The 25,117-nt window shown below is 38.3% G+C and overlaps 1 protein-coding gene across 2 annotated transcripts in view; it reads right to left on the reverse strand.

Annotated features, from left to right (window-relative positions):
- Vcl (vinculin) overlaps positions 1–25,117 on the reverse strand; it is a 104,044-nt gene that overhangs the window by 77,951 nt on the left and 976 nt on the right. The gene's annotated exons all lie outside the window — the stretch shown is intronic.

A 25,117-nucleotide genomic window follows, 5' to 3' on the forward strand; every position in this document is an offset into this window, starting at 1 on the left:
TCTATCTGACCTTCCTACTATGAGATGTTCACCAGAGTCTGAAACTTTGGGAAACTTTTCACATTAACAAGTAATTCAGATCCTCAGGCTTCCTTGAAGATTAGGAAAATCTGACTGACGATGTTGTTATATTTCCTCAAGACAATAAACTAGAAATGGTAATAACTGGTCAGGGCCTATACTGTTCTACAACAGTCCTCATAACTCCTTAGTGTCCCACAGTTGGCCCATTTCAGTTAATTACTTGGATGCTGTTGTGTTGCCTGACTTTAACAAACAAGAATCCATTTTAATTAGTACAGTGCATTAGGTTAGCTCCCTAACAGCAAGGAATCTACTTAAAATGCCTATTGCACTAATGATAAAGCATTCTATTGTCCCCCAAGAATGTACCTACACACACACAAAATTAAACTGGAGAAAGGCGCATCATGGAAAATAGAGTTTCAGGTGACTTTTATTTTCTTGTTAATCCTTTTCTGTACATTCCAGATTTGGGGGGTAGGGGTGAGTATGTAATGCCTTCATAATCAGGAAATTCCAAAGGTTGGCCAGGCATGACAGCACACACCTATAATCTCAGAGCTCTGGGGTTAACAAGAGCTAGTCTGGAATGCAAAGACAACATTTAAGCATTGAGCACGTAAGGCTAGCATGACACATATAGTGATATTTTGTCTCAAAAAACAGGAAATAAATCCATACTTTATCAACTCTTTAGTATATAACAATTTATAAAATATGAAGAACTATTAGTGCTGAAAGTTTCCACTTCTAACAAATTTCAATAAACTAATGTATATGTGCACAAATAAAGAACACATTCATGTGAGCAAGTGGCAGATGAAAAATGTTAACCACAAGTTCTAATGTCAAACAAGTTCATCCAACACCATAGTTTCCTATAACTGTCTTGCCAGCAGCTGTTTATTCTAGCCCAACGACTGAGTCTGAGTGCATTAATTAAGGATGAATAAATGTTAGCAGAACAGCCTGGTTCACTAGAACCCTATTTAAAAAGACACTGTGAATAGGCTTCCAAAGTGCAAAGGCTTCCATGCCCTCTCTCTAAACTCAAAATTCTTCCATAGGTTTTACAATTACTTACATCTGTCTTCTAGAAAGCCAGTACCTTCCTTACTACCCACTTTCTCCCCAATTCCCTCAAAAAAATACAAGTTAAGCCACTTCTACTTCATGAATCGGGAACTGTAGGGTGAAAAGAATACAGCAGTCTATTCCAGATACCTCATTTTAGAAATGAAGCTCTGGGGATGGAGATGTAACTTGGTGATAAAGTACCTGCTTAGCATGTGAAAAACTCTGCATTCAACCCCCAGGAAAAAGAAAGGGATGGAGGCAGTCAGAGAGGAAGGAAAGGGGAGCAATGAGATTAGCAAAGGTTATTTCTCTTAACAAAGTTAGAAGCCCACCAAATACTGAAGTGATTTTCATGCTGATTTCAAACAATACCTAAGTGAATTCTAGATCCTTCAATTCCCAAGTTTAGTCCTACCTCTAATAATAAATCAAGCATTAACCATAGGAAAATTTTTTAAAAATGTTTTGTTTTGTTTTGTTGTTGTGGCACACTTTAATCCTTTAATCCCAGCACTTGGGAGGCAGAAGCAGGAGGATCTCTGTGAGTTCAAGACCTGCCTGGTCTACAAGAGCTAGTTCCAGGACAGCCTCCAAAGCCACAGAGAAACTGTCTCAAAAAAAAAAAAAAAAAAAAAAAAAAATGGTTTTTTGTTTGGTTTGGGTTTTGTTTAAAAAGTTTACTCAAAAGGAGAACTCAGGAGCATCCCAATTGGCTATAATTAAGTAAGTATTGCATATTCATAAATACTGATGAGGCAAAAAAAAATCTTTGGGAGACCTGAATGTAATCCTTAATAAATGTTTCAAGTAGAGCACAAATTCCTCAGGGAAGTTGTGACTTCAGGACTAAAAATGGTTTGTCCCTCACAGACATGACACACTGGCACAGACAAAGAGCTCAGAAAACAACTGCTCCCTGAAATAGGAAAAATGATTAAAGCAAGTAGTAAAGTCTGTTGATATTTAATCCTATTAACTGCCTATCTGCCCACCTTACTCTTCAATTCCTCCACTCCTAATTGTTGTACAACTAAGAACACCTTTCCTTTATTTTCACTTTTTCCTCAATATGCCTAGAAACTAACATTCTATAACTGTACTAAGATGACCAAATAGGATATGCCCCTAAAAAATAATAAAAATACGAAAATAGAAAAGCTAAACACAGCAGATGTTGTGGCGCACACCTTTAATCCCAGCACTCAGGAGGCAGAGGCAGGCAGATCTTTGTGAGGCTAGCCTGGTCTACAAGGCTATACAGAGAAACCCTGTCTGGAAAAAAAAATCCACAAAAATTTAAAACACATGGATTTTTTTTTTCTGCTTTAATAGCTAGAATCACAAACGCACTTTTCTTTAACAGTTTTAGTTCACAAATATGAAGGATTTAAATGACATTGTAGCCTTTCTAGGATAAGCCTAGACCTGTAACCACTATCAAAACATTTTTCTGTGTGGAAAAGTAACTCCCAACAGCCACTGCAAGTGACTTTTGAAGCACAGTCCATTTCATGTTAGGAAGGCTCCGCCATCCTACCCCCATCCTGCTTGATGCTTCCTAAAGTTACTTTTCAGCATCCTATAACCCTATAAAGCTCTATGGCATGGCAGGAACAGGAAACTTGAAGTTGACAATGAGTAAATAGGATGTAGAATCAGGATGCAGTTTGCCTTAGTCAGTGTTCTATTGCTTTGAAAAGATACTAAGACCAAGGAAACTCTGCTTTTGGTTTTTGTTTTGTTTTGTTTTGTTTGGGGGGGGTGTTGGGACAGGCTTTCTCTGTGTAACAGTCCTGGCTGTCCTGGAACTCACTCTGTAGACCAGATTGGTATCCAACTCACATAGATTTGCCTGCCTCCCCAGTGCTGGGACTAAAGGCATGCACCACCACCGCCCAGTACCATGGCAACTCATAAAGGAAAACATTTAATGAGTGTGGCTTATAGTTCATATGTGTAGTCCATTTCTTCGTGGCCAACAGTAAGCATGTAAATTCAGGATTTATGCTGGCCTACCCTGTCACCTAGCAGAATGCACTCAGGCAATACCCTGGTCAGCCCACGGTTCCATGACTACTAGTCTGCATGTAAGTGCAAAGGACCCCTTTACAGCAAAGATCCTTGCCCACTAACATACTCTTTTCCCACTGTTCCCCTGGGGCAGCTGTCAGACTGGGATCTGTGAGTTCCCACTTGCTCAAATCAGCTGTTTCTGTGGGTTTCTCCAGCATGGTCTTGACCCCTTTGCTCATCAATATACAGCAAGCCAACAGCCAACTTCAAACTAAATGGAGAGAAAATGTGATTCCTCTAAAATCAGGAATAAGACAAGGTTGTCCACTCTCTCCATATCTCTTCAATACTTTGTGAGGCTAGCCTGGTCTACAAGGCTATACAGAGAAACCCTGCCTGGAAAAAAAAATCCACAATCAGGCTCATTTGGGTTTGGTCTCCTTAGGAAATATCAAGTGAGTAGAGGCTAAGGCTTCCTGGCATTCACATAAAAGTTGGTAGCAGCAGCAGCATGTCTCACACAAACAGGAGATGTCAAGGGTACCCTGGCCAACCAGTGTAGCCAATCGGTGAGCCCAGATTTAGCAAAAAGAAATTAAGGTGTTAAGCTTAAGAAAGACATCCATCATCAATCTAGCCTCCACCTGTATGCCAGGTATACAACACAATTTGTTCTCTCTCTCTCTCTCTCTCTCTCTCTCTCTCTCTCTCTCTCTCTCTCTCTCTCTCTTCCCCTTTCTCCATCCCTTTCCCCTTTAATGCCAAAATCTGAAATAGTAACCCAGAGGCATTTTACACACCATTGATTATGTCTAAGAATATACTTTCTTGTTCTTAAAATAAGGCCATTGCATTAGAGCCTCTCTGAGTCTATTTATAAGTCTCTAAAGCTACATTGTGGTTTGGTAAGGTTTTTTGTTTTCTTAAGGGGAATAGATAGTAAATATTTTTAGGCTTTGTATTTGAAAATAATGAGATGGAGCTGCATATCTACAATACTGGCACCCAGGAAGATGAGCTGAGACAGGACTGCCTAGAGTTCTAAGTTAGCCAAAAACTAAATATTATTCTTAGCTCCTGAATAAGAGAAATTTGGCAAAGATTACAGTTCATTGAACCCTGTTTTCAATAGACAGCTAAGTCAAGGAACAGATTGTGGTAGGATAGTCCTCAACAGCTAGAATAAGAAATTTAGGGCTGAAGAGATAGTTGAGGGACTTACACCCCTTGGGGATAATTTCTAGCACTAATATAGTAGTTCACAACAGTCTATAACTCCACTTCCAGGGGATCTGACACTCTCTTCTGACCTCCCTGGGCACCAGACATGTATGTGGTGCACATGCATCAGGCAAAACACTCATACACATAAAAACTAAAAGAAAAATTTTTTTAAGTATTTTATATTTAAGCTAGAAGACACAATGGAGGAAGGGAAACAGATTTCTCAGCAGGAAGATGTTGAGATTAGTGTTACACTTAAAGAAAGAAAGATTTACTCAGCAACCATGAGTAGAGGGAGAGACAAAAAGACAATTAGCCTAATATAGGCTAATAGTTTTGAAGGTAGAAAAAAAAAAAACAAAAAGATCAGCCAAATGCCATTAAAGAGGAAAAATAAAGTTTGTTTATTTCATTGCTAACTGTAAAAAAAGATATTTCTTTCTCCTTCCAGGAAGAGCAGGACTCAGGATGCAGAGGAATGTGTCTTTTGATGGACACTGTAGAACAACCCAGTCCTCTGTATGCATCAAGCACAGTAGGTGGTTTGGAGATGCAAAAGGCGAACTTTTGCTGGGTGTTGGTGGTGCACGCCTTTAATCCCAGCACTTGGGAGGCAGATGCAGGAGGATCTCTATGAGTTCGAGGCCAGCCTGATCTACAGAGCTACACAGAGAAACCTTGTCTCCAAAAAAAAAAAAAAAAAAAAAAAAAAAAAAGGGCATGGCACTTTCAGATATTGACTCACAGCTTCTTCACACAGGAGACATCACCAATTAGGAAATCACATTCATCGTGTATACAATAATATATCACTACCCTCAGAATTATTAAAATCACTCTGCTGGTATGATTCAGAATTTTTATATGAATTTTCTTGCTCTGATGGGGAGAATAGAAAAAAAGAACACTGTAGTTCTGCAAATGCAACGAGATGAATTAAAGTAGTAATATCCCACTCAACGAGGGGTACTAAATGCCAGAAGAGAGTTAAAAGCACATGAACAGTGTAATCCTAACTTTTAAGATGGTTTGGTAAGAACCAGAGTGAAGTCTTACAGAAACATGCAAAGAAAGATTAATTTCAACCGAGAGGCAAGTGTTCTGGACCCATCCTAATGAGAGGAAGAGTGATCCAGGCAGTGGGAGTACTTGAAGCAAAAGAGTGGAGAAAATACTGGATTATCTTTCTTATTTCACAAGTATATGTGACCAATGTTACTGATAAAATATGAATAATGTTAAGAAAGAAAATTGTTTTTTGAGATAGAGTCTCTAGTCTATCTATAGTCCCTAGTACAGAGATTATAGGCATGAGCCACCACACCTGGGTTGAAGAAAAACCATTTTTATTACATTTATTTTGTATGTGTGTATGAACATATGCATAGAGGACAACTTCTGGAAGTCACTTTTCTCCTTCCACCATGAGTGACTAGGGAGGTGGGAGGGGGTGAAACTCAAGTTGTCATGTTTGGTAGTGACCTCCACACTACCTCTAGAAACATTTTCACCAGCCCTCCCCTGTTTTACTACAGACTCTTCACATACAACATAAATAGAATATCCTAAACATATTCCCCTATTATGTTTTGCTTAACATCTTACTAGCACAGATTTGAGTTTGGAATACATGTTACAGTGTTAAAAAAAACCATCAAACTCAGAGTCAAGTAGCTCCTCCTATGAAAACCATTCTTTCAGCACTTGCTTTAATTTGACTCTTCCATTAGCTTATGATAAATTTAATAAGTCAGATACAGCAATTGACTGATGATAATAAGAAAATAGAACAATTATAAGATATACTGTAATAAAGTTATATAAATATGATTTCTCTTCTTACTCTTTCCGAGTATCTTATTGCACTGTATATCCATTCTTTGTATAATAATATAACTGGTGGTTCATTTTAGTTAACCAAAAGTGTTTTGTTTTCTTTCTTTTGTTCTTGTTCTTGATTTCTTTTGTTGAGAAAGAGGCTGGCTAGTAGCTCAGGTTGGCATAGAACTTATTATGTACCCAAGTTTGGCCTAAAACCTATCCTGGGTGCTAGATTGACAAGCATGCACACTTCTACCACAGGTAACTGAAACCTCAGAAAATCATATCCTGGATGAAATCTGTAATCCCTCATGACAATGACATAATTCATTGATTTTTATCTCAACAAATAATTCTCAATCATTTTTTATCTTTGCTATTTCAGACAAAACAAGAAAGAATGATATCGATGTATCATTTATATGCAAGTCCATTACTTCCTGGAAGTATAACATAATAGTAGGATTTTACGTTGAGAGCCAAATCTTGATAAGCTGATAGTGGTAATGGCAAGGGGGATGAACTGGTAATGTTAAGCAGAAAGAAGAATTCAGTATGAAAAAGGGAACAAATTTAAGAGACAGTTTTTTTTATTACCCAATTTACCTTTGGATTTATACTATTCTCCCTTTCAGAAACAAATTGGGCTGGAGAGATGGCTGAGAAACAAAAAGCACTTGCTGCTATTGTAGAGGATACCGGTTTGGTTCTCAATAACCATCTGTAATTCTAGTTCTGGGGTTCTGTTACCTACTGGCCTCTGTGGACACCAGGCATGCACATATGTACATAGGTAAATAACTCATACATAAATTAAAATAAGCTATCTTTATAAAATATACTGAAAGCAGCTTGGCAGTAGTAGAACTTACCTTTAATACCAGCATTGGGGAGGCAGAGGCAGGGGAATCACTGAATTTGAGGCCTGGTCTATAAGGGAGTTTCAGGACTGTTACACAGAGAAACCTTGTCTCAAATATATATATATACATATATATATATGTATATATATATATATATATACACACACACACACACACACATTGTATAACATACAAGCAATAATACACAACAGACTCATAAACCAGGTGTAATAGTGTACACCTGTAGTTCCATTACTGAAAAGGTAGAAGTAGGAGGAAAATTATCATGAATTTGAGGGCAGTCTGGGCTACATAATGAATCCTGGGTCAGCCAAGGCTATGTGAGCCCTCATCTCAAAAACACAGACGGACAGACAGACGGACGGATGTAGTAGTAAATAGCTGTGATTCCAGCACTTGGGAGACAGAGGTAGGAGGATCAGGAGTTTGAGGCCACATAGTCCTTGGCTACTTAGGGAGCTTCCAAAAATCTAAACAACACACAGTACACACACTTGTAATTCTTAAAACATACAAGTTGGCTCCTCCTCTGTTTTTGAGACAAGATAGTCCCATAGAGTCTAGGCTCTTCTTAATTCGCTATTTAACACTGGTTGGCCTTGAACTTGTATGTGCTACTGTGCCCAACTAACAAATAAACTTTAAGAAGTATTAACTTATTTGTCCTGTAAAAACTGCAGTTTTTACAAGGAAGGGAACTAAAGCTAATAGGATTTGAGTAATTTGTCCATGTTCATCTCTTGATTTTATGTTGTATATGTACTATGGATATTAAAAAATAATGCTATTACACCATGATTGTAATTCTTTAAGAAATCTGGATTCTGTCTTTGATAGGTATAATGTTCTGATGGATTCGGACTAGGACTGTGAACCAGCCTCTAATGCTGGAGAGTACACATGTAATCAAAAGTAGGCCAAAGGCCATTTTTCAGAATATGGTGGGAAGACAAGAAGGGCGTTTGTTTTCCTTTAGAGACTGTTTTTGAAGTGTCAGAGTTTTTGCCTGAGAAAAATGGGAGAATCTATTGAGAGTATAAATGGGTTAGCAATGAGACTACTAAGTTAGATCAGGCCTGCTAGGGAAGGAACTTTTTTGTCACAAAGATAGAAAAGAAAAACTAATTTGTGACTCTGTAAAACAGCCACTTAGTTTAAAACTTAAAAGGTAAAAGGATTAAGGCTAAAATCTCACTCAGAGCTCTTCTCACTCTTTGAGTTCCGACTACTGGGTTCTCTCCATCTTCACAGGAATCAAGAACATAGGAAGCAGTATCTTTGGAGAGAGCTTTTTAGAGAATTTAGATATGTATGCCATACAAATCATTACTTGTCATGTGTCTTAGTCCAATTTTTTTTTTCTTTTTTTTTTTTTTTTTTTTTTTCTTTTTTTTCTTTTTTTCGGTTTTTTTGAGACAGGATTTCTCCTTGTTGTTTTGGAACCTGTCCTGGAACTCACTTGGTAGATCAAGCTGGCCTCGAAGTGACAGAGATCCGCCTGCCTCTGCCTCCCCAGTGTTGGGATTAAAGGTGTGTGCCACCAATACCCGGCTAAGTCTAATTTTTCTATCATCACATTTTGTAGAATGCTTCTTATTAATACTATAGAACTTCCTTTTCTTTTAAAAGTATTTTTTCACTTACTTTTATTAATGTTGGTTGTTTTGCCGGCATGTATGTCTGTGTGAGGATGTCAGATCTTGGAGTTACAGACAGTTGTTACCTGCCATGTGGGTGCTGGGAACTGAACCCAGGTCCTCTGGAAAAGCAGTCAGTGTGCTCTTAACTGTTGAGCTATCTTTCCAGCCCCTTAAAAATATTTATTATAGTCATTGTTTTGGTATTACTTGTGGATGTGCACCTGCTTGTGTGTGCATGTAGTAGTTAGAGGACAATTTGATGGAACTGGTGCACTTCTATCTTTACATGGGTTCTGAGGAGTGAACTCTGGCCATCAGACTCACTTGGCAATTTACTCCCTCACTGAGCCATCTTTACTGGCCTATTTTGTCTTTTTAACAGTTATGGAATATAGTACTCCCTCTTCTTCCAGGAGAGATATGTTCTGAAATCTGTGGTGGATGCTTGAAACCATAGTCAGTACTGAACTATAGATATATGTTTGGTAGAGTACTTTCCTAGAATGCACATAAAGCCAGGCAGTAGCAGTACACACCTTTAATCCCAGCACTCCAGAGGCAGAGGCAGAGGCAGGTGGATCTCTGAGTTTGAAGCCATCCTGGTTCTACAGAGAGAGTCCAGGACAGAAAAAACAAAAGCAGACAGACAAAAAAGAACAAAAGAAATTAAGAAAAAAAAAAGGAATGCATAAGACCTGGATTCAATCCACAGCACAGAAAAAAAAAAAAATTTAAAGGCAATATTGCATGATTCCAAAGGTACCAAAAATAGTCAAGTTCACTAAGACAAAAGGCAATGGTATGTGCCAGTAGCTGGGAAGAAGATATGTGGTCAGTGGGGAGAGGTATATTATAGTAATGGTCATACAACGTGAAAGCACTTAGTTAATATCACAAAATTGTATATGTAAAACTGGTAAAATACTAAGCATATTTTATCATAACAACAACAAAAAAAATCTAAGAACAAAAAATGGGGTTAAAGGAGATGAGTGGAAGGCTCAGTAAAGTACTTGCCACAGAAGCATGAAAACCTAAGTTTGGATCCTATCACCCACACAAGAAAAAGTTGGGTACAGCAGCACACATGTAATTCCAGAGCTGGGAAAACACATACAGGAGAATCCCTGGAGGTCAATGACCAGCCATCTAAACAGGATCAGTAAGCTCCAGGTTCCCTGAAAGATCGTGTCTCCAAAGGTTAAGGTGGTAGGTGACTGAAGAAGTCACCTCACATCAACCGTTGGCTACTAAACGAAAACACACACACACACACACACACACACACACACACACACACACACACACACACAGAGGCACAAAGTGGGGAGAACCAAAAATTCCTACACTCAAAACAAAATATTAACCTGGCATTTCACACTTTTAAAGTACATGGTAATTTCAACTATAATATTACATTCTGGAAGTTTCTGTACTCCAAGATGCTTTTGATTAAAATAATATTATCAGTTTTAGTATTAAAGTATGATTATGGGAAAAGAGTATCAAAACTGGAGCACTTAATGCTCTTGCAGGAATCTACAGTTTGGCTCCCAGAAAACACATGGCAGTATACAAGTATCTGTAACTACTGTTCCAGGGTGATCCAATGCCCTCCTCTGGCCTTCACAGGCACCAGGCACACATGTGGTATATAAACATGAGGCAAAACACTCATACATATAAAATATTTTTGGTTGTGAACCTACCCTTTAATGGATAAGTCATCTTTCAAGAACACATAAAATAATATAAATATATCATGTTTTAAAAGTCTTAAGTTATTGCTTATGTTTTCTTTGAGTCTAGAAAAACCATTAAAAGACTGGAAATAATGTATACAACTTCTAGGCTGGCTTCTAGGCTGGTAGATTCTCCAGAATCACAATAGAAGCCTGTTACTCTTAAAGATGATAGGGCCTTTGAAGGAAGAATTCTATCCTAGTTTGTTTTGTTTTGTTTTTTTAAACAAGAAATATGAAGCTACTTCAGTACACAGTATCTATCATACTACACTGGCTGTTCCAGACACTGATGAATTCTACGTCTCATAAATACAACTGATTAGCTCTACCTAGAGGCTTATTATTTCATTGGGTGGCCTGGCTCTCCCTTCAGTTATTGCTTGTTACTAAAATTTACTTTATTTTTACTTATGCTTATGTGTCTGTATAAATGTATAGTGTGCAGGTATCCACAGAGGCCAGAAGGGGCATTAGTTCTCTTGGAGCTGGAGTCATAGGAAATTGTGAGCTGCCTGATGAGGGTTCTGGGGTCCAAATTTGGTCCTCTGGAAAAGCAAGAAGTGCTCTTAACTGCTAAGCTACTTCTCCAGCCACAGTTTATTTATTTAGAAAATAAGATGACCCAGAATATGGCAGCACCTATCTCTAATCCTAGTACTGTAGGAGGATCAGGAGTACAAAGTCATCCTAGCCTACATAATATGTTCAAAATCAGCTTGGGCCACAGAAGACCCTGTCTAAAAAAGAATGAGTAAGACAGGGGCTGGACAGATGGCTCAGAGGTTAAGCGAACATACTGCTCTTGTAGAGGACCCAACTTTGATTCCTAGCACTCACATCTAGTTGCACACAACCAGCTCCAGGGCACTAGCACTAAAGTGCAACCAAACACACACACACACAAGCATAATTAAATCTCTCTTAAAAAGATTTATTTATTATGTATACCGTGTTCTGTCTACATGCCTGCACACCTGAAGAGGGCACCAGATTTCATTACAGATGGTTGTAAGCCACCATGTGTTTGCTGGGAACTGAACTTAGGACTTCTGGAAAAGCAGCCAGTGCTCTTAACCAGCCAGTGCTCTTAACCTCTGAGTCATCTCTCCAGCCCCTAAATAAATCATTTTTAAATGAGTGAGAAAGAGAGGAAGGAAGGAGAAAAGAAGAAAGGTAGGACAAGAAGTACTTAGACTAGGAGTGAAATGGAACACTTTTTCCTTGCTATTCTCACCAATCAAAAGACAGCAATTAAAATTTTAAGGAAGAGTCATTCTTATAATTTCAGCTACATGAGAGACCACAACGATTATTTGAAGCTAGGAGTTTCAAACCAGCCTGGTCAACATAGCAAAACCCTAAAAACATGAGGGAAGTAAAGAGGAAGGGAGGAGAAGATAGATGGTTAGTATAAATGGGTATAGTTCAGTAGTATAACATTTGCTTAGCAGGTACAAAGCCCTGGGTTTAATCCCATCCACCCACCTCCAAAAAGGAGGGAGGGAAGAAGGGAGGAAGGGAGAGAGAGAGGGAGGGAGGGAGAGGGAGAGAAAACAAGAATAGAGAAACTAGAAATCAAAGGTTCAGCTACCTAAAGCTGTGATATTTTCCCCACAGCTGATAAAACTATATTCCACAACATATGGAATTCTACTGAAAGCTTTCACTGGCATTTTGCCTTGTTGAATAAAAGTTAGAGCTATGTTCAGACTTTTTTTAAAATCAGTCTTTTCACTAAATTAACATTTAAAATGGACTTAAAATTATGCAAAAGAATATTAGTGATAAAATCTAATACATACTATGCTCTTAACTATGTGTCAATAATAGTTCTAATATTTTTATGAACTCATATAATACAATATTGTGAGGTACATATTATCTTCACCTTTATTTTACAAAAGATCATATAAACTAGAAACTAAATAATTTCTTCAATAGTACCTAGCACCAAATAGCCAATAGTGGTTTTATGGGGAGGATTAAGGCTTATTTTACTCTCCATCATGTGTATATATGTGAGGGGGGCAGTGTATGTCAGTGCAGGTGATTGCAGAGTCCAGATGACAGTGGCAGGTCCCCTAGAACTGGGGGACTGCCAATATAGGTGCTAGGAACCAAACTATGGTCATTGGCAAGAGCAGAAGACAGCACTGAGCCATCTCTCCAGCCCCAGTGGTGAGTTTTAAACCCAAGGTATTTAACTCTTAACTATTAGACTTTACTATTCTACCTCCCCAAGACTATTGTTATGATTCTACACTGCTTTTTATATCTAAAGTGTAATTGGAGTATTGGTTATTTGTTAACTCATACTACATGCATTCTACCAAGGTTGACTATTCTGTTCATTTGAAAGGATCAAAACTTCATAGAGAAATCAAAATCCATGTCTTATTTTTATTTCTACTTACATATTCTCGATAAACCTATGATGGGCCAAGGCAGGATTATCTCCACATGCACACTGGGGTTGTGCCTGAAATTTATTCAATATGAATTGAATGGCTGCAATGACTTATATATCTTAGATATCCTAGCATTGCTCACAGTACCCAATAATGTAACAGCTACAGGTTGGTAAATAATGTTAATATTTGGGAAGGAGTATATAATGGAAGTTTAAGCAGTGTTGGTATAGATTTTTTTCTGTATAGTCCGTTAGCCCACTTTTAAATCTTTATTTTATGTTATTTTATTGAGACAGGGTCTTATGTAGCACTGGATAGCCTGGAAATCTCTATGTAGTCCAGGATGGTCTTGACCTTAGAGATCCTTCTGTCTCTAACTCCAGAAAACTGGATTGAAAGATGTGTACCACCACGCCCAGCTTCCCCCCACTCCCTTATTTTAACTACATGAATAAAAACATATTTTGCCCCAAGCCCACTCTCTCTCTCTCTAGAAGACTTTTATCTGAGCATACTTAATTTCTAGATGTGGTCCAGAATGAAACTCAACTGGAAGCTTATAAGAAAAACAGAAAGCCCACTATGCATGAGTTCTATTAACGAACTAATTTTCTACCTATTTTACTAGTTATTTAAAAATATTGGGCATTGAATCTAGTAATGGGCTCTACCACTGAGCTACACTCCAACCCTAAAAAGTCCTTTGTCATACAAGACTGAGCCTCTTTTAATAAAAGAAACATATTTCTCACTATGTACCAGACTGGCTTTGAACTTAGCAATTCCCTGGTGAGCCTCCTAAGTGCTATGATTACACACATGAGCTACACCTGACTTCATATATCTGTTTTTGTTATTGTTCTTGCTCTCTCTTTCTCAAAAAAGGAGCTAGGAAGATGGGTCAATGGGAGGGAAAGGCTGCCATGCCTGACCATGCACACACACACACACACACACACACTTAGTTTGCTTCTTATCACAGTGATTAAAAACACAGATCAAAACAAAAAAAAACATATTTTCCACCTGGTAAACAAGACTATTCTGGGGGGGGGGACAGAAAGAAGGCTAAAAACATTGGGAAGGGAGAAAATAGAGGCCCATCAACTTCAACTCTTAAGAACGAGCATGCCTTTTTCTTTCCTCACAAAAAGCGTACTTGAGGGAATAATTTACACTTAGTTCAAAAGAAGGAATGGCTTTAACCTAGATGGTGGCCAGCTGTGCCAAGAACTGCAGCAAATTCAGCTTTCTTCTTGAAAGTCACTCAAGTGGAAATTTTATCAGTGGGAAGTTCTCTAAAGGCCAATGACTCTATTTTCTGCAACCCAGTATGAGTCTCAAAACAGTCCTGATATTTAGCTCTCACTCTTTGCACACACATACACAACCCACACTCACACCAACCCAAAGAAAGCCTTACTTCTCGGAGGTAACAGCAAATTTTTTGGAATCAAAAGCCCCAAATCTGTATCCAGTATAACACAGCATTATGTATTAGTCCTTTTCTCTTGGAGGTTGCACAGGCATATGGAATAGAACAACATTTAAGGACATGACAAGAGAACCACCAAGCCGTCCTATAGAGGCAAGAGATAGAAAGCTAACCTCTCGTCATAAAATAACCCAACTCGACTCCAGAAATACCAAATGCCAGAGAGCACCACACTTAGGAAGGGACTACTATGTCCTTGTCCTCAAGAAACCACAATCTAAAGGGAGACACACTCGAGAGAAGTGGGGGAAGCAAGGGAAGAAAAACGTCAATAAATCAACCATCCAGGACTGATGGCCCAGCTTATGAAGAACAAAATGTAGTTTTACCAAGGCAAAGAAGCCAATGCACCTTCCATTTCCTATATCCCCAGTACCCTATCATCTACATTTAAACAAATTTAATCTATGAGTCTTGGACAGCATGTCTTGAAAAGTACATCAAAATAGAAGGTCTCTCAAGACCCAGATACTAATTCTGAAGTTATTACATTGTACACTTACTGGAAGGGCAGACAGGTTACTATAGCATAACTTCCTATACAGCATATGGAAGATAAAGTCTCAAGGATGTTCTAAGTGATCAGGTCTCCACTCTTTTCTTCATTTTTTTTTTTTTTTTTTTTTTTTTTTTTTTTTTTTAAGACATAGTCCCACTATGTTGCTCTGGCTAATTTGGGGCCTTCTGTACAGATCAGGCCTGCCTTTGCCTCCCATGAACAGGTGTACATCACTACAGCCTGCTTTTATTACAAATTTATTAGAGGACAGTGCGTTAGAGGTAGTTCTTGTTTTCATTTACACTTTTCATTTAATGGTAAAAAATTACAAAATTGGGTTACAATTTCAGAAAAACATGATTAATTTGGAATAGAGAAAAGGTGACCAAGAGTTTAAAAAAAAAAAAAAACAAACAAACAAAAACAAAACCGGGTGGTGGTGGTGCATGCCTTTAATCCCAGCACTCTGGAGGCAGAGGCAAGCAGATCTCTGTGAGTTTGAGGCCAGCCTGGTACACAAAGAGAGTTCCAGGACAGTCAGAGTTGTTACACAGAGAAACCCTGTCTCAAAATATAACCAAAAAAAAAAAAAAAAAAAAAAAAAAAAAAAAGGTAAGAAACACTGAGAAATTAATAACATGGCTAAATTTCCAATAGTGAAAATATAATTTGCGAACCAAGAATGTTGGTGTATTCCTGTAATTCCAGTATTCAGGATGGCAGAGTCAAGATTTTGAGTTCCAGTATGTGTTACATAGTAAAATCCTGCCTCCAAAAAATATAATTTGTAACAAGGAAAATCTTAGCTAAGTATCCTAGCATACAAATGTACTCCCAGAACTCAGGAGGGGAAAATCAATTTTGAGACTAGCCCAAGCTATATGAGACAGAGGCAGGAAAAGAGATCTTGAGTTCAAGCCCAGCCTGGACTACATAGCCTGAAGGAAGCCTAAACCACAAAGCAAAACAATGTGTGTGTGGGGGGGGGTGTTTTCCTCTAGTCCTATACATAACATCTATAGGAAGGCTTAAGGTTAGAAAAGGGTTAGAACTATCTGATTTAAAAATTATTTGTCTAAAGACACAAGATCAGCTTAACTTCTCTCTGATACCTCTCACCTACTTGTTTTGGTAGAGCCCAAATTCTGGTTTTAGCTCCTGAAATACCAAGAGAAATTGGTATATTAAAAGAGGACTTCTCTTTATAAGCTTTCATTTGTCTATTTCATCTTGAAATACATAATGCTGAGTCATATAAGTTGAGATACAGAGTGGGGGAGGGAGGGAGGGAGAAATCCATTGTCAACAACATAAAGTTTAATAAAAAGGCTGGACTTGAATCAGCCAGGAAGCAAAGCAGCAGCCGATCAACTTGAAATCTTTCACTTTAATGTGGAATTCATGACTCATAGTATAAGGCTGCACTATAACCAGCAGGGCTCCAGGAACACCTGGTCTAAATCATTAAAATTTTAAAGGCACTCCCAAAAAGAGAATGCAAAATCCCATGCCTCTTCCAGATAGAAGGTAGAGTCTTGACTATGAATTTAGTATGTGGTCTGCATAGTTTAAATAACTCCTAAACAGAGAAACAACAACTCAAAATAGCCTGAACACTTTTGTTATCTCAAACAAGAAGCAGCTAGCCATCCACTCCTCCCTTAGTACATATTTGACCTGTATTAGCCAGAGAGCCATTATAAATTTTTGAGGCTTCAAATTTGGCTATACCAGATGTTCGAAAGCTAGAGACCAGAAGTACCAATTGCCCATTGATTCCAAATGTTGTATACATTAAAATGAATGCTATGCAGATTTACTTAAATTTTGAAAATTTGTACTATAAGTCTATGACCAGAACATACATAGCACTTAAAGCTACTGAAGAAGACAAACACCTAAAATAAGCATTGCACCAGAGCATACACATGATCCACTACACTTCAATATGTAGGTAACATGGATATTCCCATACACGCTTCCCTAAACGTGCAGCATATCACTAGGAACCTATCAGAAGGCTTTCAATTTTTTTTTTTTAAATACATGTACTTTTTTTTTTTTAATTGTTCCTGCAGTTGTGGTGGGGAGTGAATATGGCACTCAGAAAATAGCTTGTAGGAGTCAGTACTCTCCTTCTACCATGTAGGTTCCAAGAATCAAACTTGTCAGGTTTGGTGATAGGCTGTCAAGTTTACCAACAAGCACCTTTACTTGCTAAGCCATTCTTGCTGGTCCTCAGCTTTTAAATGATTGCCCTTTCAGTATATATATGTGTGTATGCATGTATATGCATACACAAACACACACACACACACACACACACACACACACACTTTATACATGTATAAATGATCAGTGGTTACATAAATACATAAAAAACAGGCTGGTTTCTTAAATTTATTATATATATATGTATATATACATACACACACACACACACACACACACACATACATGTATGTATGTATGTGTGAGAGTTTTTGACTACAAGTATGGTACATATGTACCTGGTCCTCAAGGAGGTCAGAAGAGAGTATTGGATCCCCTGGCACTGGAGTTATAAATGACGAATGACTGTGAACCACCATGTAAACCGAACCCAAATCCTCTTTGAGTACAAGTACTCATAACCACTGAGCCATCTCTATGAGCCCTAGGCTGCTTTATTTTTTAGCAAACAGACAAGATGGTATCGATATCCAAGTGAACCCTATTTCTATAAAGGTAGGGTTTAATGCCACCCTTTCTTCATACAATTATGGGGATGAGGACGGGACAAGCCAAAGCTTGCTGTGTCTATTTAGAATTATATCAGTGTTATGTATATAACAGCCAACTTCCTACTTAGTATATCTAAACAAACATTTAAGTCGGGACTCCTTTAAAATTACAAAAATAGTTGCAGAAATATACACAATTTCCTTAAAACTTCTGTTCTCTCAGATACATGAGTGTTAATGCTATTAGAATGCTGTCCCATTCTTAAGTATCTTTTGATCTCGGACAAAGTTTTTCAAATAAAACTTCACGATCTTCCAAAGAATATAAAAATGTATTTCAAATACTAAAGATGTATGGCCTTTTATAAGCCTTTACTTGTTTTACAGATAAAAGATTTAGAGGCTCACCTGCACCTATTCTTCATTCTTGAGAAAGGGAAGTGGGAGACAGGCTGTGAGACTGACTATAAAGTGGCCCACATCATATCATTCGATGTATAGACATCATGAAGGCCACGCCAAAATCAGACTCCACAGACACCTCAGTCCTACCCAGTTCTAAGTGGAACTTCCCCCGATACTTAATAACTCTGATCTAAGCAGATGAGCAACAATGCAATGACAAATCCAAAGAACTTTAGTCCCTGTATCTATAAAATAAGGACCTCAAAACATCTACCCACAGGACTGTTCCAGGTCACCAACACAAAAGTCTTTCATAGGCACTAGAGAGACAATTCAGTGGATATAGTGCTGTCTGTGCAACACAAAGAACTGATCTCAGATCCCCACTATTCATGTACAAAATTATACATGGATTGGATATGTCCATCTGTAATCCTAGCACTAGAGACTGAAGACACGTAGATCTCCTGGGCTCAATAGTGAGCCAGTCTAGCTGAACCTGCAAGTTCCAGGTCAATGAGAAACTGTCTTGAAAAATAAAGTGGAAAAACTTTGAGAAAGGCCTGCCAACCTCAACCTCTGGCCTCCACACATGCACACACAGACAAGAGCAAAACACATACGCAAGCCAGCTTAGACTCTCTCTCTTTCTCTTTCTTCCTCTTTCTCTCTCTCTCTCTCTCTCACTCTCTCTCTCTCTCACACACACACACACACTATTTTATGAAGTATAAATAATTATAAACATCCTTATTTACTTTATTAACTGTTCTGTTTCGTTTTGAAAATTAGGAAGTACAAAACCATATTAAGAAAGGGCTCACCCACAGGCTTATCACTCAGATGTTGTTACTGCTTAAACTGAGATAAATCTATCACCAACCAGAAGAAACTAAGACAAAACTAAGTTCAGATGTTAATACAAATAATAGCAACAGACAAAATTAATTACTGATATATTTCAAAGAGCAAAGCAGACTTTCCCATATATCAGTTTAAAGTGAAGACAATGCTACTATTTTTCCCAGCACTGGTCCCATGAGCTTATGGGTAAGTCACATAAAAGTCAAAGCCACAAAAATCCCCTCAAAAATAAATATTTCATGAGTCTGAGGAATAATTACAACACATGACCTCAGATGCAGAGGCCCATTAATAAAACTGACATGGGTGTAATGGTCACATCAAATGCTGACAGCTTGCTATAGGCCATTTAAGAAAAGGAAAAAATTATCTGTGATGTTGTAAGAAGGGCAGCCTGGGCTGCTGACTTTCTCACACTGTTTACCAAATCCTATCCTTTTTATTCCAGCTTCCCACCCTTCCTTTTTCTACCTCCTCTCCTTAGCCTTACTAATGCACTGATTTTGCTTTTTGTGTTTAAAATGGCTTCCATATAATGAACGATTATTTAGCAACAAAAGAAAAAATGAAGAAGAAATTCTGAGACCTACTATGGATAAACCTTGAAAAAAAACTATGCAAAGTGAAAAGGAGACAGACACAAAAGCCACATACTGTATGATTCCATTTACAGGAAATGTCTAGAAGAAGCAAATGCAGAAGCTGGGATTGGAGAGTACAGGGATCATGGAGGTAAAAGGATAAAGGAGAGCGTGAAAGGGGGGTGTGACTTATTTCTGAGTAGTCCAAATTGTTCTAAAAGGGGATAAATGGGAATGTGGGGAACGAGAAAGGTTATAAGAAAGATGAGTATGATCAAAATATGCACATATAGGAGGTATAACGAGCCAAGCAGTGGTGGCAGACACCTTTAATCCCAGCACTGGGGAGGCAGAGGCAGGTAGATCTCTGTGAGTTCAAGGCCAGCCTGGTCTACAAAATGGGTTCAAGGATAGGCTCCAACGCTACACAGAGAAACCCTGTCTTGAAAACAAAAGAACAACAACAAAAAAAGTACAATGAGACCCATTATTATGTATAACATATGCTAATAAAAGTCTTAAATAAATGGTTCTAAAATTATATCATAGCAAGTTGTACAACAACAATATTACAAAAAGCACTTAACTGTATACTTTAAATGGGTGAACTGTATAGTATGGGGCTTGTGTCTCAATAAAACTGTTCAAAAACATGTTTTTATTTAGGTTCCTGGGCAGAAAAGAAGACATAGCCAGGCATGGTAGTATATACCAGAATCATAGCACCTGGGAGGCAAAGGCAGGAATATCACAAGTTCAAATCCAACCAGGGATAAACAGAAACTTCTAAATGATCTAGAGCTGCACAGGTGAATCCCTGTCTCAAAAAAAAAAAAAAAAAAAAAAAAAAATAAGAAACAAAACCAATCAAAAAACCAATCAAAACCAATCAAAAGGGGGGTGTGACTTATTTCTGAGTAGTCCAAATTGTTCTAAAAGGGGATAAATGGGAATGTGGGGAACGAGAAAGGTTATAAGAAAGATGAGTATGATCAAAATATGCACATATAGGAGGTATAACGAGCCAAGCAGTGGTGGCAGACACCTTTAGTCCCAGCTCTCGGAAGACAGAGGCAGGGAGATCTCTGTGAGTTTGAGGCCAGCCTGATCTACAGAGTTACAGGACAGGCTCCAAAGCTACAGAAAAACCCTGTCTTGAAAAAAATAAAAAATTAAAATTAAAAAATTAAGTGGACCATGGAAGATAACTCCAGTTAAAGCACTTGCTGTACAAGTGAGAGGATCAGCAATTCACCACAGAATCCATTTAAATGCTAGATGTGTCTGGCAGCCTGCCTATAATTCCCTAATTGGAGGGCAAGAGACAGGCACTTCTCTGAGAAGCAAGCTGGCTAAAAACTAGCAATTGAGGAAGATTCCCAACATCAATCTTGGACTTTCACATGCAAAGCCTCATACAGTCACATAGTATTACCACAAACACACACACACACACACACACAGAGTAAAAGAAAAACATCTTTTTAATGAAAATTCCCAGCCGGACTCCCTCCTCCTTAAGTGTGAAACAAAAATAACTCAGGGGCTGGAGAGATGGCTCAGCAGTTAAGAGCACTGCTGCTTTTCTAGAGGATCCAGATTTGAGTTCCAGAACCCACATACCAGCTCACAACTGTCTATAACTCTAGTCCCAGGAGATTTAACACCCTCACACATACATGCAGGCAAAACATTCATGCACATAAAATAAAAATAAATAAATTATCTTTAAAATAGAAAGAGAGACCTGTGAATAGTTACTACAACTACATTACAACCACAGCTGAGCTGTGGTGATTCACACCTTTAATCCCAGCACTTGGGAGGCAGAGACAGGAGATCTCTAAGTCTGAGGCCAGCCTGGTCTACAGAGTGAGTTCCAGGACAGCTAGGGCTACACAGAAAGACCCTGTCTCAAAAAATTTAAAAAAAAAAAAAAAAAAATCAACTCAGTGGATAGATATAGTGACCAAACTACTATGTTTCAGACTACCAGAGCTGGGCATGGGCACAAACCTTTAATTACAGTTGGTATTGGGGAGGGAGAGGCAGGCAGAGCCACATAGTAACTACATAGTAAAACCTTGTTGGGGGGGGAGGGGACGATCCAATGATACAGGAAATCTAAATGAGTCCTGCTCTCTCTCACAAAAGCAGTTCAAACTGGAACTTGCTTTTCAGATGCTTGAAAATTCTGCACTTTTGCCTGCCTAGTTTCTTCCATTTGTAAAATGGAATGTTCCACTCTGTCTTGACTGATCAGCTCAAATGTATCTCCCACAAAGCCTTCTGTAGTTCTCCTATGAAGTCATCTCTCTCTCCATCCTCTGAACTTCCAGTGTTTTACTTCCTGAATTCCACCTCTGATTTTCAATCTACTAACACTTATTCAGCACTGTTCTTAATTGCTTTAACATTCAAATAGGATTCCAATAAATTTCTGTTTTATAAGTCAATGGCCATGTTCAGCAAGTGAGAATTTCACTTTCCTCCAATAAGCTTTGACTTTAGAAATATCCAGAAGTCATTTAGACACAAGTTTCTTAAACTGTTGGTCATGATCTCATAGGATCACATAACTGGAATGTTGAAGGGTAAAATATGTGGCACCAGTAAAAGATTCCTCAACCCACAATAACCAAACGTTCATTCAAATCAAACATGAAATAAATTGGAATGGCTTCTGGTCACATACTGAACACGCTGAATGGAGCAACTTCATCGGTAACTTTGGTTCTGAAAATACAATATTGCACATCTTGCACTTGCCTTACCTGAAACACCTCCATTCAGATTCAGAACTACCATTAATTATGAAATGCAGAATTTTTACTTTGTACAGGAGGCTTTTTACACTTCTAGAAATACAATGGTTTATTATAGAAAGCAAAGACTTCTAATATTTTCTTACTATCATTCCCAAGCATATAAGTATCAAATTAGTATATCTTTAGATGGTATTATATTCAGATGTTTGATTTTTTTTTTAAATGCAGTCTAAATTGCTGACAAGTTGCATAAAAAAGAAAATCATTACATGGAATTTTGGCTTGGGACTAAGACAGGATTCCCAACAATTTCTAAAACAGCCCTTATACATAGTTCTGCCACTGTGTACTACATATTTATCAGAAGCAGAGTCTCAGAACTGCTACTTATAAAATCAAAATACACATCAACTCTAAAAAACACTGAAGATGCTTTGTATTGCTGAAGTATTGAGTATTCAGCCAAGATTTAATTCTTTTTTACATGTAACTAAACAAGCAAAACTATCTCATTACTAGGCAAATTCACTTGCATCTTTTATTAATGGTAAAAGTCTATCTATACCAAATGTTTTAAAATAAAGTTATGATTTTATTAGTAAATATTTGTTTTACATGCCTATTTTATGTATCTATATACCGGGGGTTGAATAAAAATTTCTCAGTCCAAAAGGAGTCTCAGTAGGAAAAGCATAAGAAGCCCTGTCTTAGACCACAGAGGGTATGACAAATAGCTGGGCTCATGAAACGCCCATTCACTCAAAACATAGATTTGCTTGACTCAAATAAGACTAATCTTGCATATATATGTAAATAGTCTGAAAGAAATTTCCAAAGAGAAGCATTAGAATAAGGATATAATCTCCCAAAGTAATTTCTGAGAAACACTAGGATCATATGGATTTCAAAACAGTTGATCAAAACTTAGCTTTATTATTTTATAGAAGCAGCATGAGTTTTGCAAGCTCAGAGTTCTATGATCCAGTTATTATTATTTTTCTACTACTTTTAAAATTAATTCCTTTTCCATCTCATGCAGCATCCGGAGCCTAGGCCTTAATTTCTTTAAGCCCTATAAGTCTTCTAACTCATCTCTTACACAGTTTCTCTATTTATTGAGCCACCTGTGTGTCAATGCTGAGGGCTGGAACTGGGGAGCAGAAAAAATTAAAAAAAAAAAAAAAAAAAAAGTTTTACTTAGATTGTGTTTTCCAGAGGAATTAGGAACCTGAGATGTGTATAAGATCCACACATTTAAAAGCTAAGAGATGGTGGTGGATGCACTGGGGAGGCAGAGGCTGGCAGATCTCTGTGAGTTTGAGGCCAGCCTGGTATACAGAGTGAGTTCAAGGACAGCTAGAGCTACACAGAGAAACCCTATCTCAAGAAACCAGAGAGAGAGAGAGAGAGAAGAAAAACAGTTGGCATTAAGAATTTAAAGCAATGGATGTGTCCTTCCTCACACACCATTCTCCCCCTCATGCTCCCACCCAACTTGTGCATCTCGTAGGATAAAACCTTATGTTAAATACCCATATGCCATGTACTGGCTTAAATCCAATCTCTCCAACTTGCCTCCTGATCTGCAATCAGGACAATCTACTTAGTGAAAACTGGTAGTGCCCTTGTTTATGACCTGTTTATCAGCCCAACCCTTTCCACTTTCTAATTCAACTTCAAATAACTTTTGTAGGTGTTGGGAACTATATTAACTACATGTATTTTTTTTTTTCATCTTATATCTGCCCTTGTTTCTTTATGTCTCATGACTATGGCCATTATAACAACCTATGAAGTTTCTTTAAAAATAAAAATGCAAAAAATTTTACTTCTGAATAGCCTTCAGTAAGTCTGGGATGGGAACAGGACATCTTTCTCTAAAAAGTCCCACTGGTTATTCTCATGCCACACACATCCAATGCTTATTAATTCATGGCATGGAAGCTCTTAAATAACTTTTCTCTAAATAGCCTATCCAGTTATTAACCCCTTGATTACACTAGCTGTGTTCCAAGTGCAACATGTGGTTTTAAGATCCCTTTCCCTCAAGTACTACATGGAGGGACACCATTACCTTGTCTCTTTACATTGCTTCCCATTTGTTGAAAAGTGGGAGGCTTGGAACACAGCCATGTCAGACAACACTACATAAGAATGCACTCTGAGTCTGAGATTAAAATTAGTTACAAAGAGAACAAGAATGAGATACACAGTCTGAATGAATACAGTGCTCCTACTCAATATAGTTCCTTACTTAATCTGTACCAGAAGACCAGGAATTTGGTTCAAGGTCCATCCCTCCTCGTGTGTGTGTGTGTGTGTGTGTGTGTGTGTGTGTGTGTGTGTGTGTGTGTGTGTGTGTGCGCGCGCGCGCCCCCCACTCCCACCCCCAGCTTCCTAGCTACCAATCTCCTGAAATACTTGAGTCAGTCCCAGGCCCCTGAAGGCCCAGGAAGAAGTTAAGTGCACTAAAGTCCTGTAATCAGATAAATAACACAAGCCCCACCCGACTGACAGTTAACCTATCAACTACCCCGACACACCATTTTACACGGCTCAGTTCTGAAGCAGTATGAACTTTTCCTGAGTTGTTCTGCACAGGCAACAGCAGTCTGAGTCACACCCAGCCTCGAGCAAGTGTGACATTAGCCTGGGAGCAGTTAAGGGACTCGTCTCTATATCTCTTTTCCCAATTCGGAACTGGGATGCACCTCAGTTATTACAATTGTGGGCTACAAAGATCAGTGAAAAGCTGGTGGCCCGCAGAAAAGTGTGGACTGGAAAAGGATGTCCCAACCTTCCCTCAGGCAGGGGCTGCAGATCCCAGATTCCACAGGCCTCTAGCAGCAGCTCCATCTTGCTTCCTGCCAGAAGGAGGGGCAGAGGAGGAGCCCCCACACACACACCCAAATCTGGAAAGGCCCCAATGAGAGGAAGACGTTT

Source organism: Phodopus roborovskii, unplaced genomic scaffold (assembly GCF_943737965.1).
Source record: "Phodopus roborovskii unplaced genomic scaffold, PHOROB, whole genome shotgun sequence".
Lineage (NCBI taxonomy): Eukaryota > Metazoa > Chordata > Mammalia > Rodentia > Cricetidae > Phodopus > Phodopus roborovskii.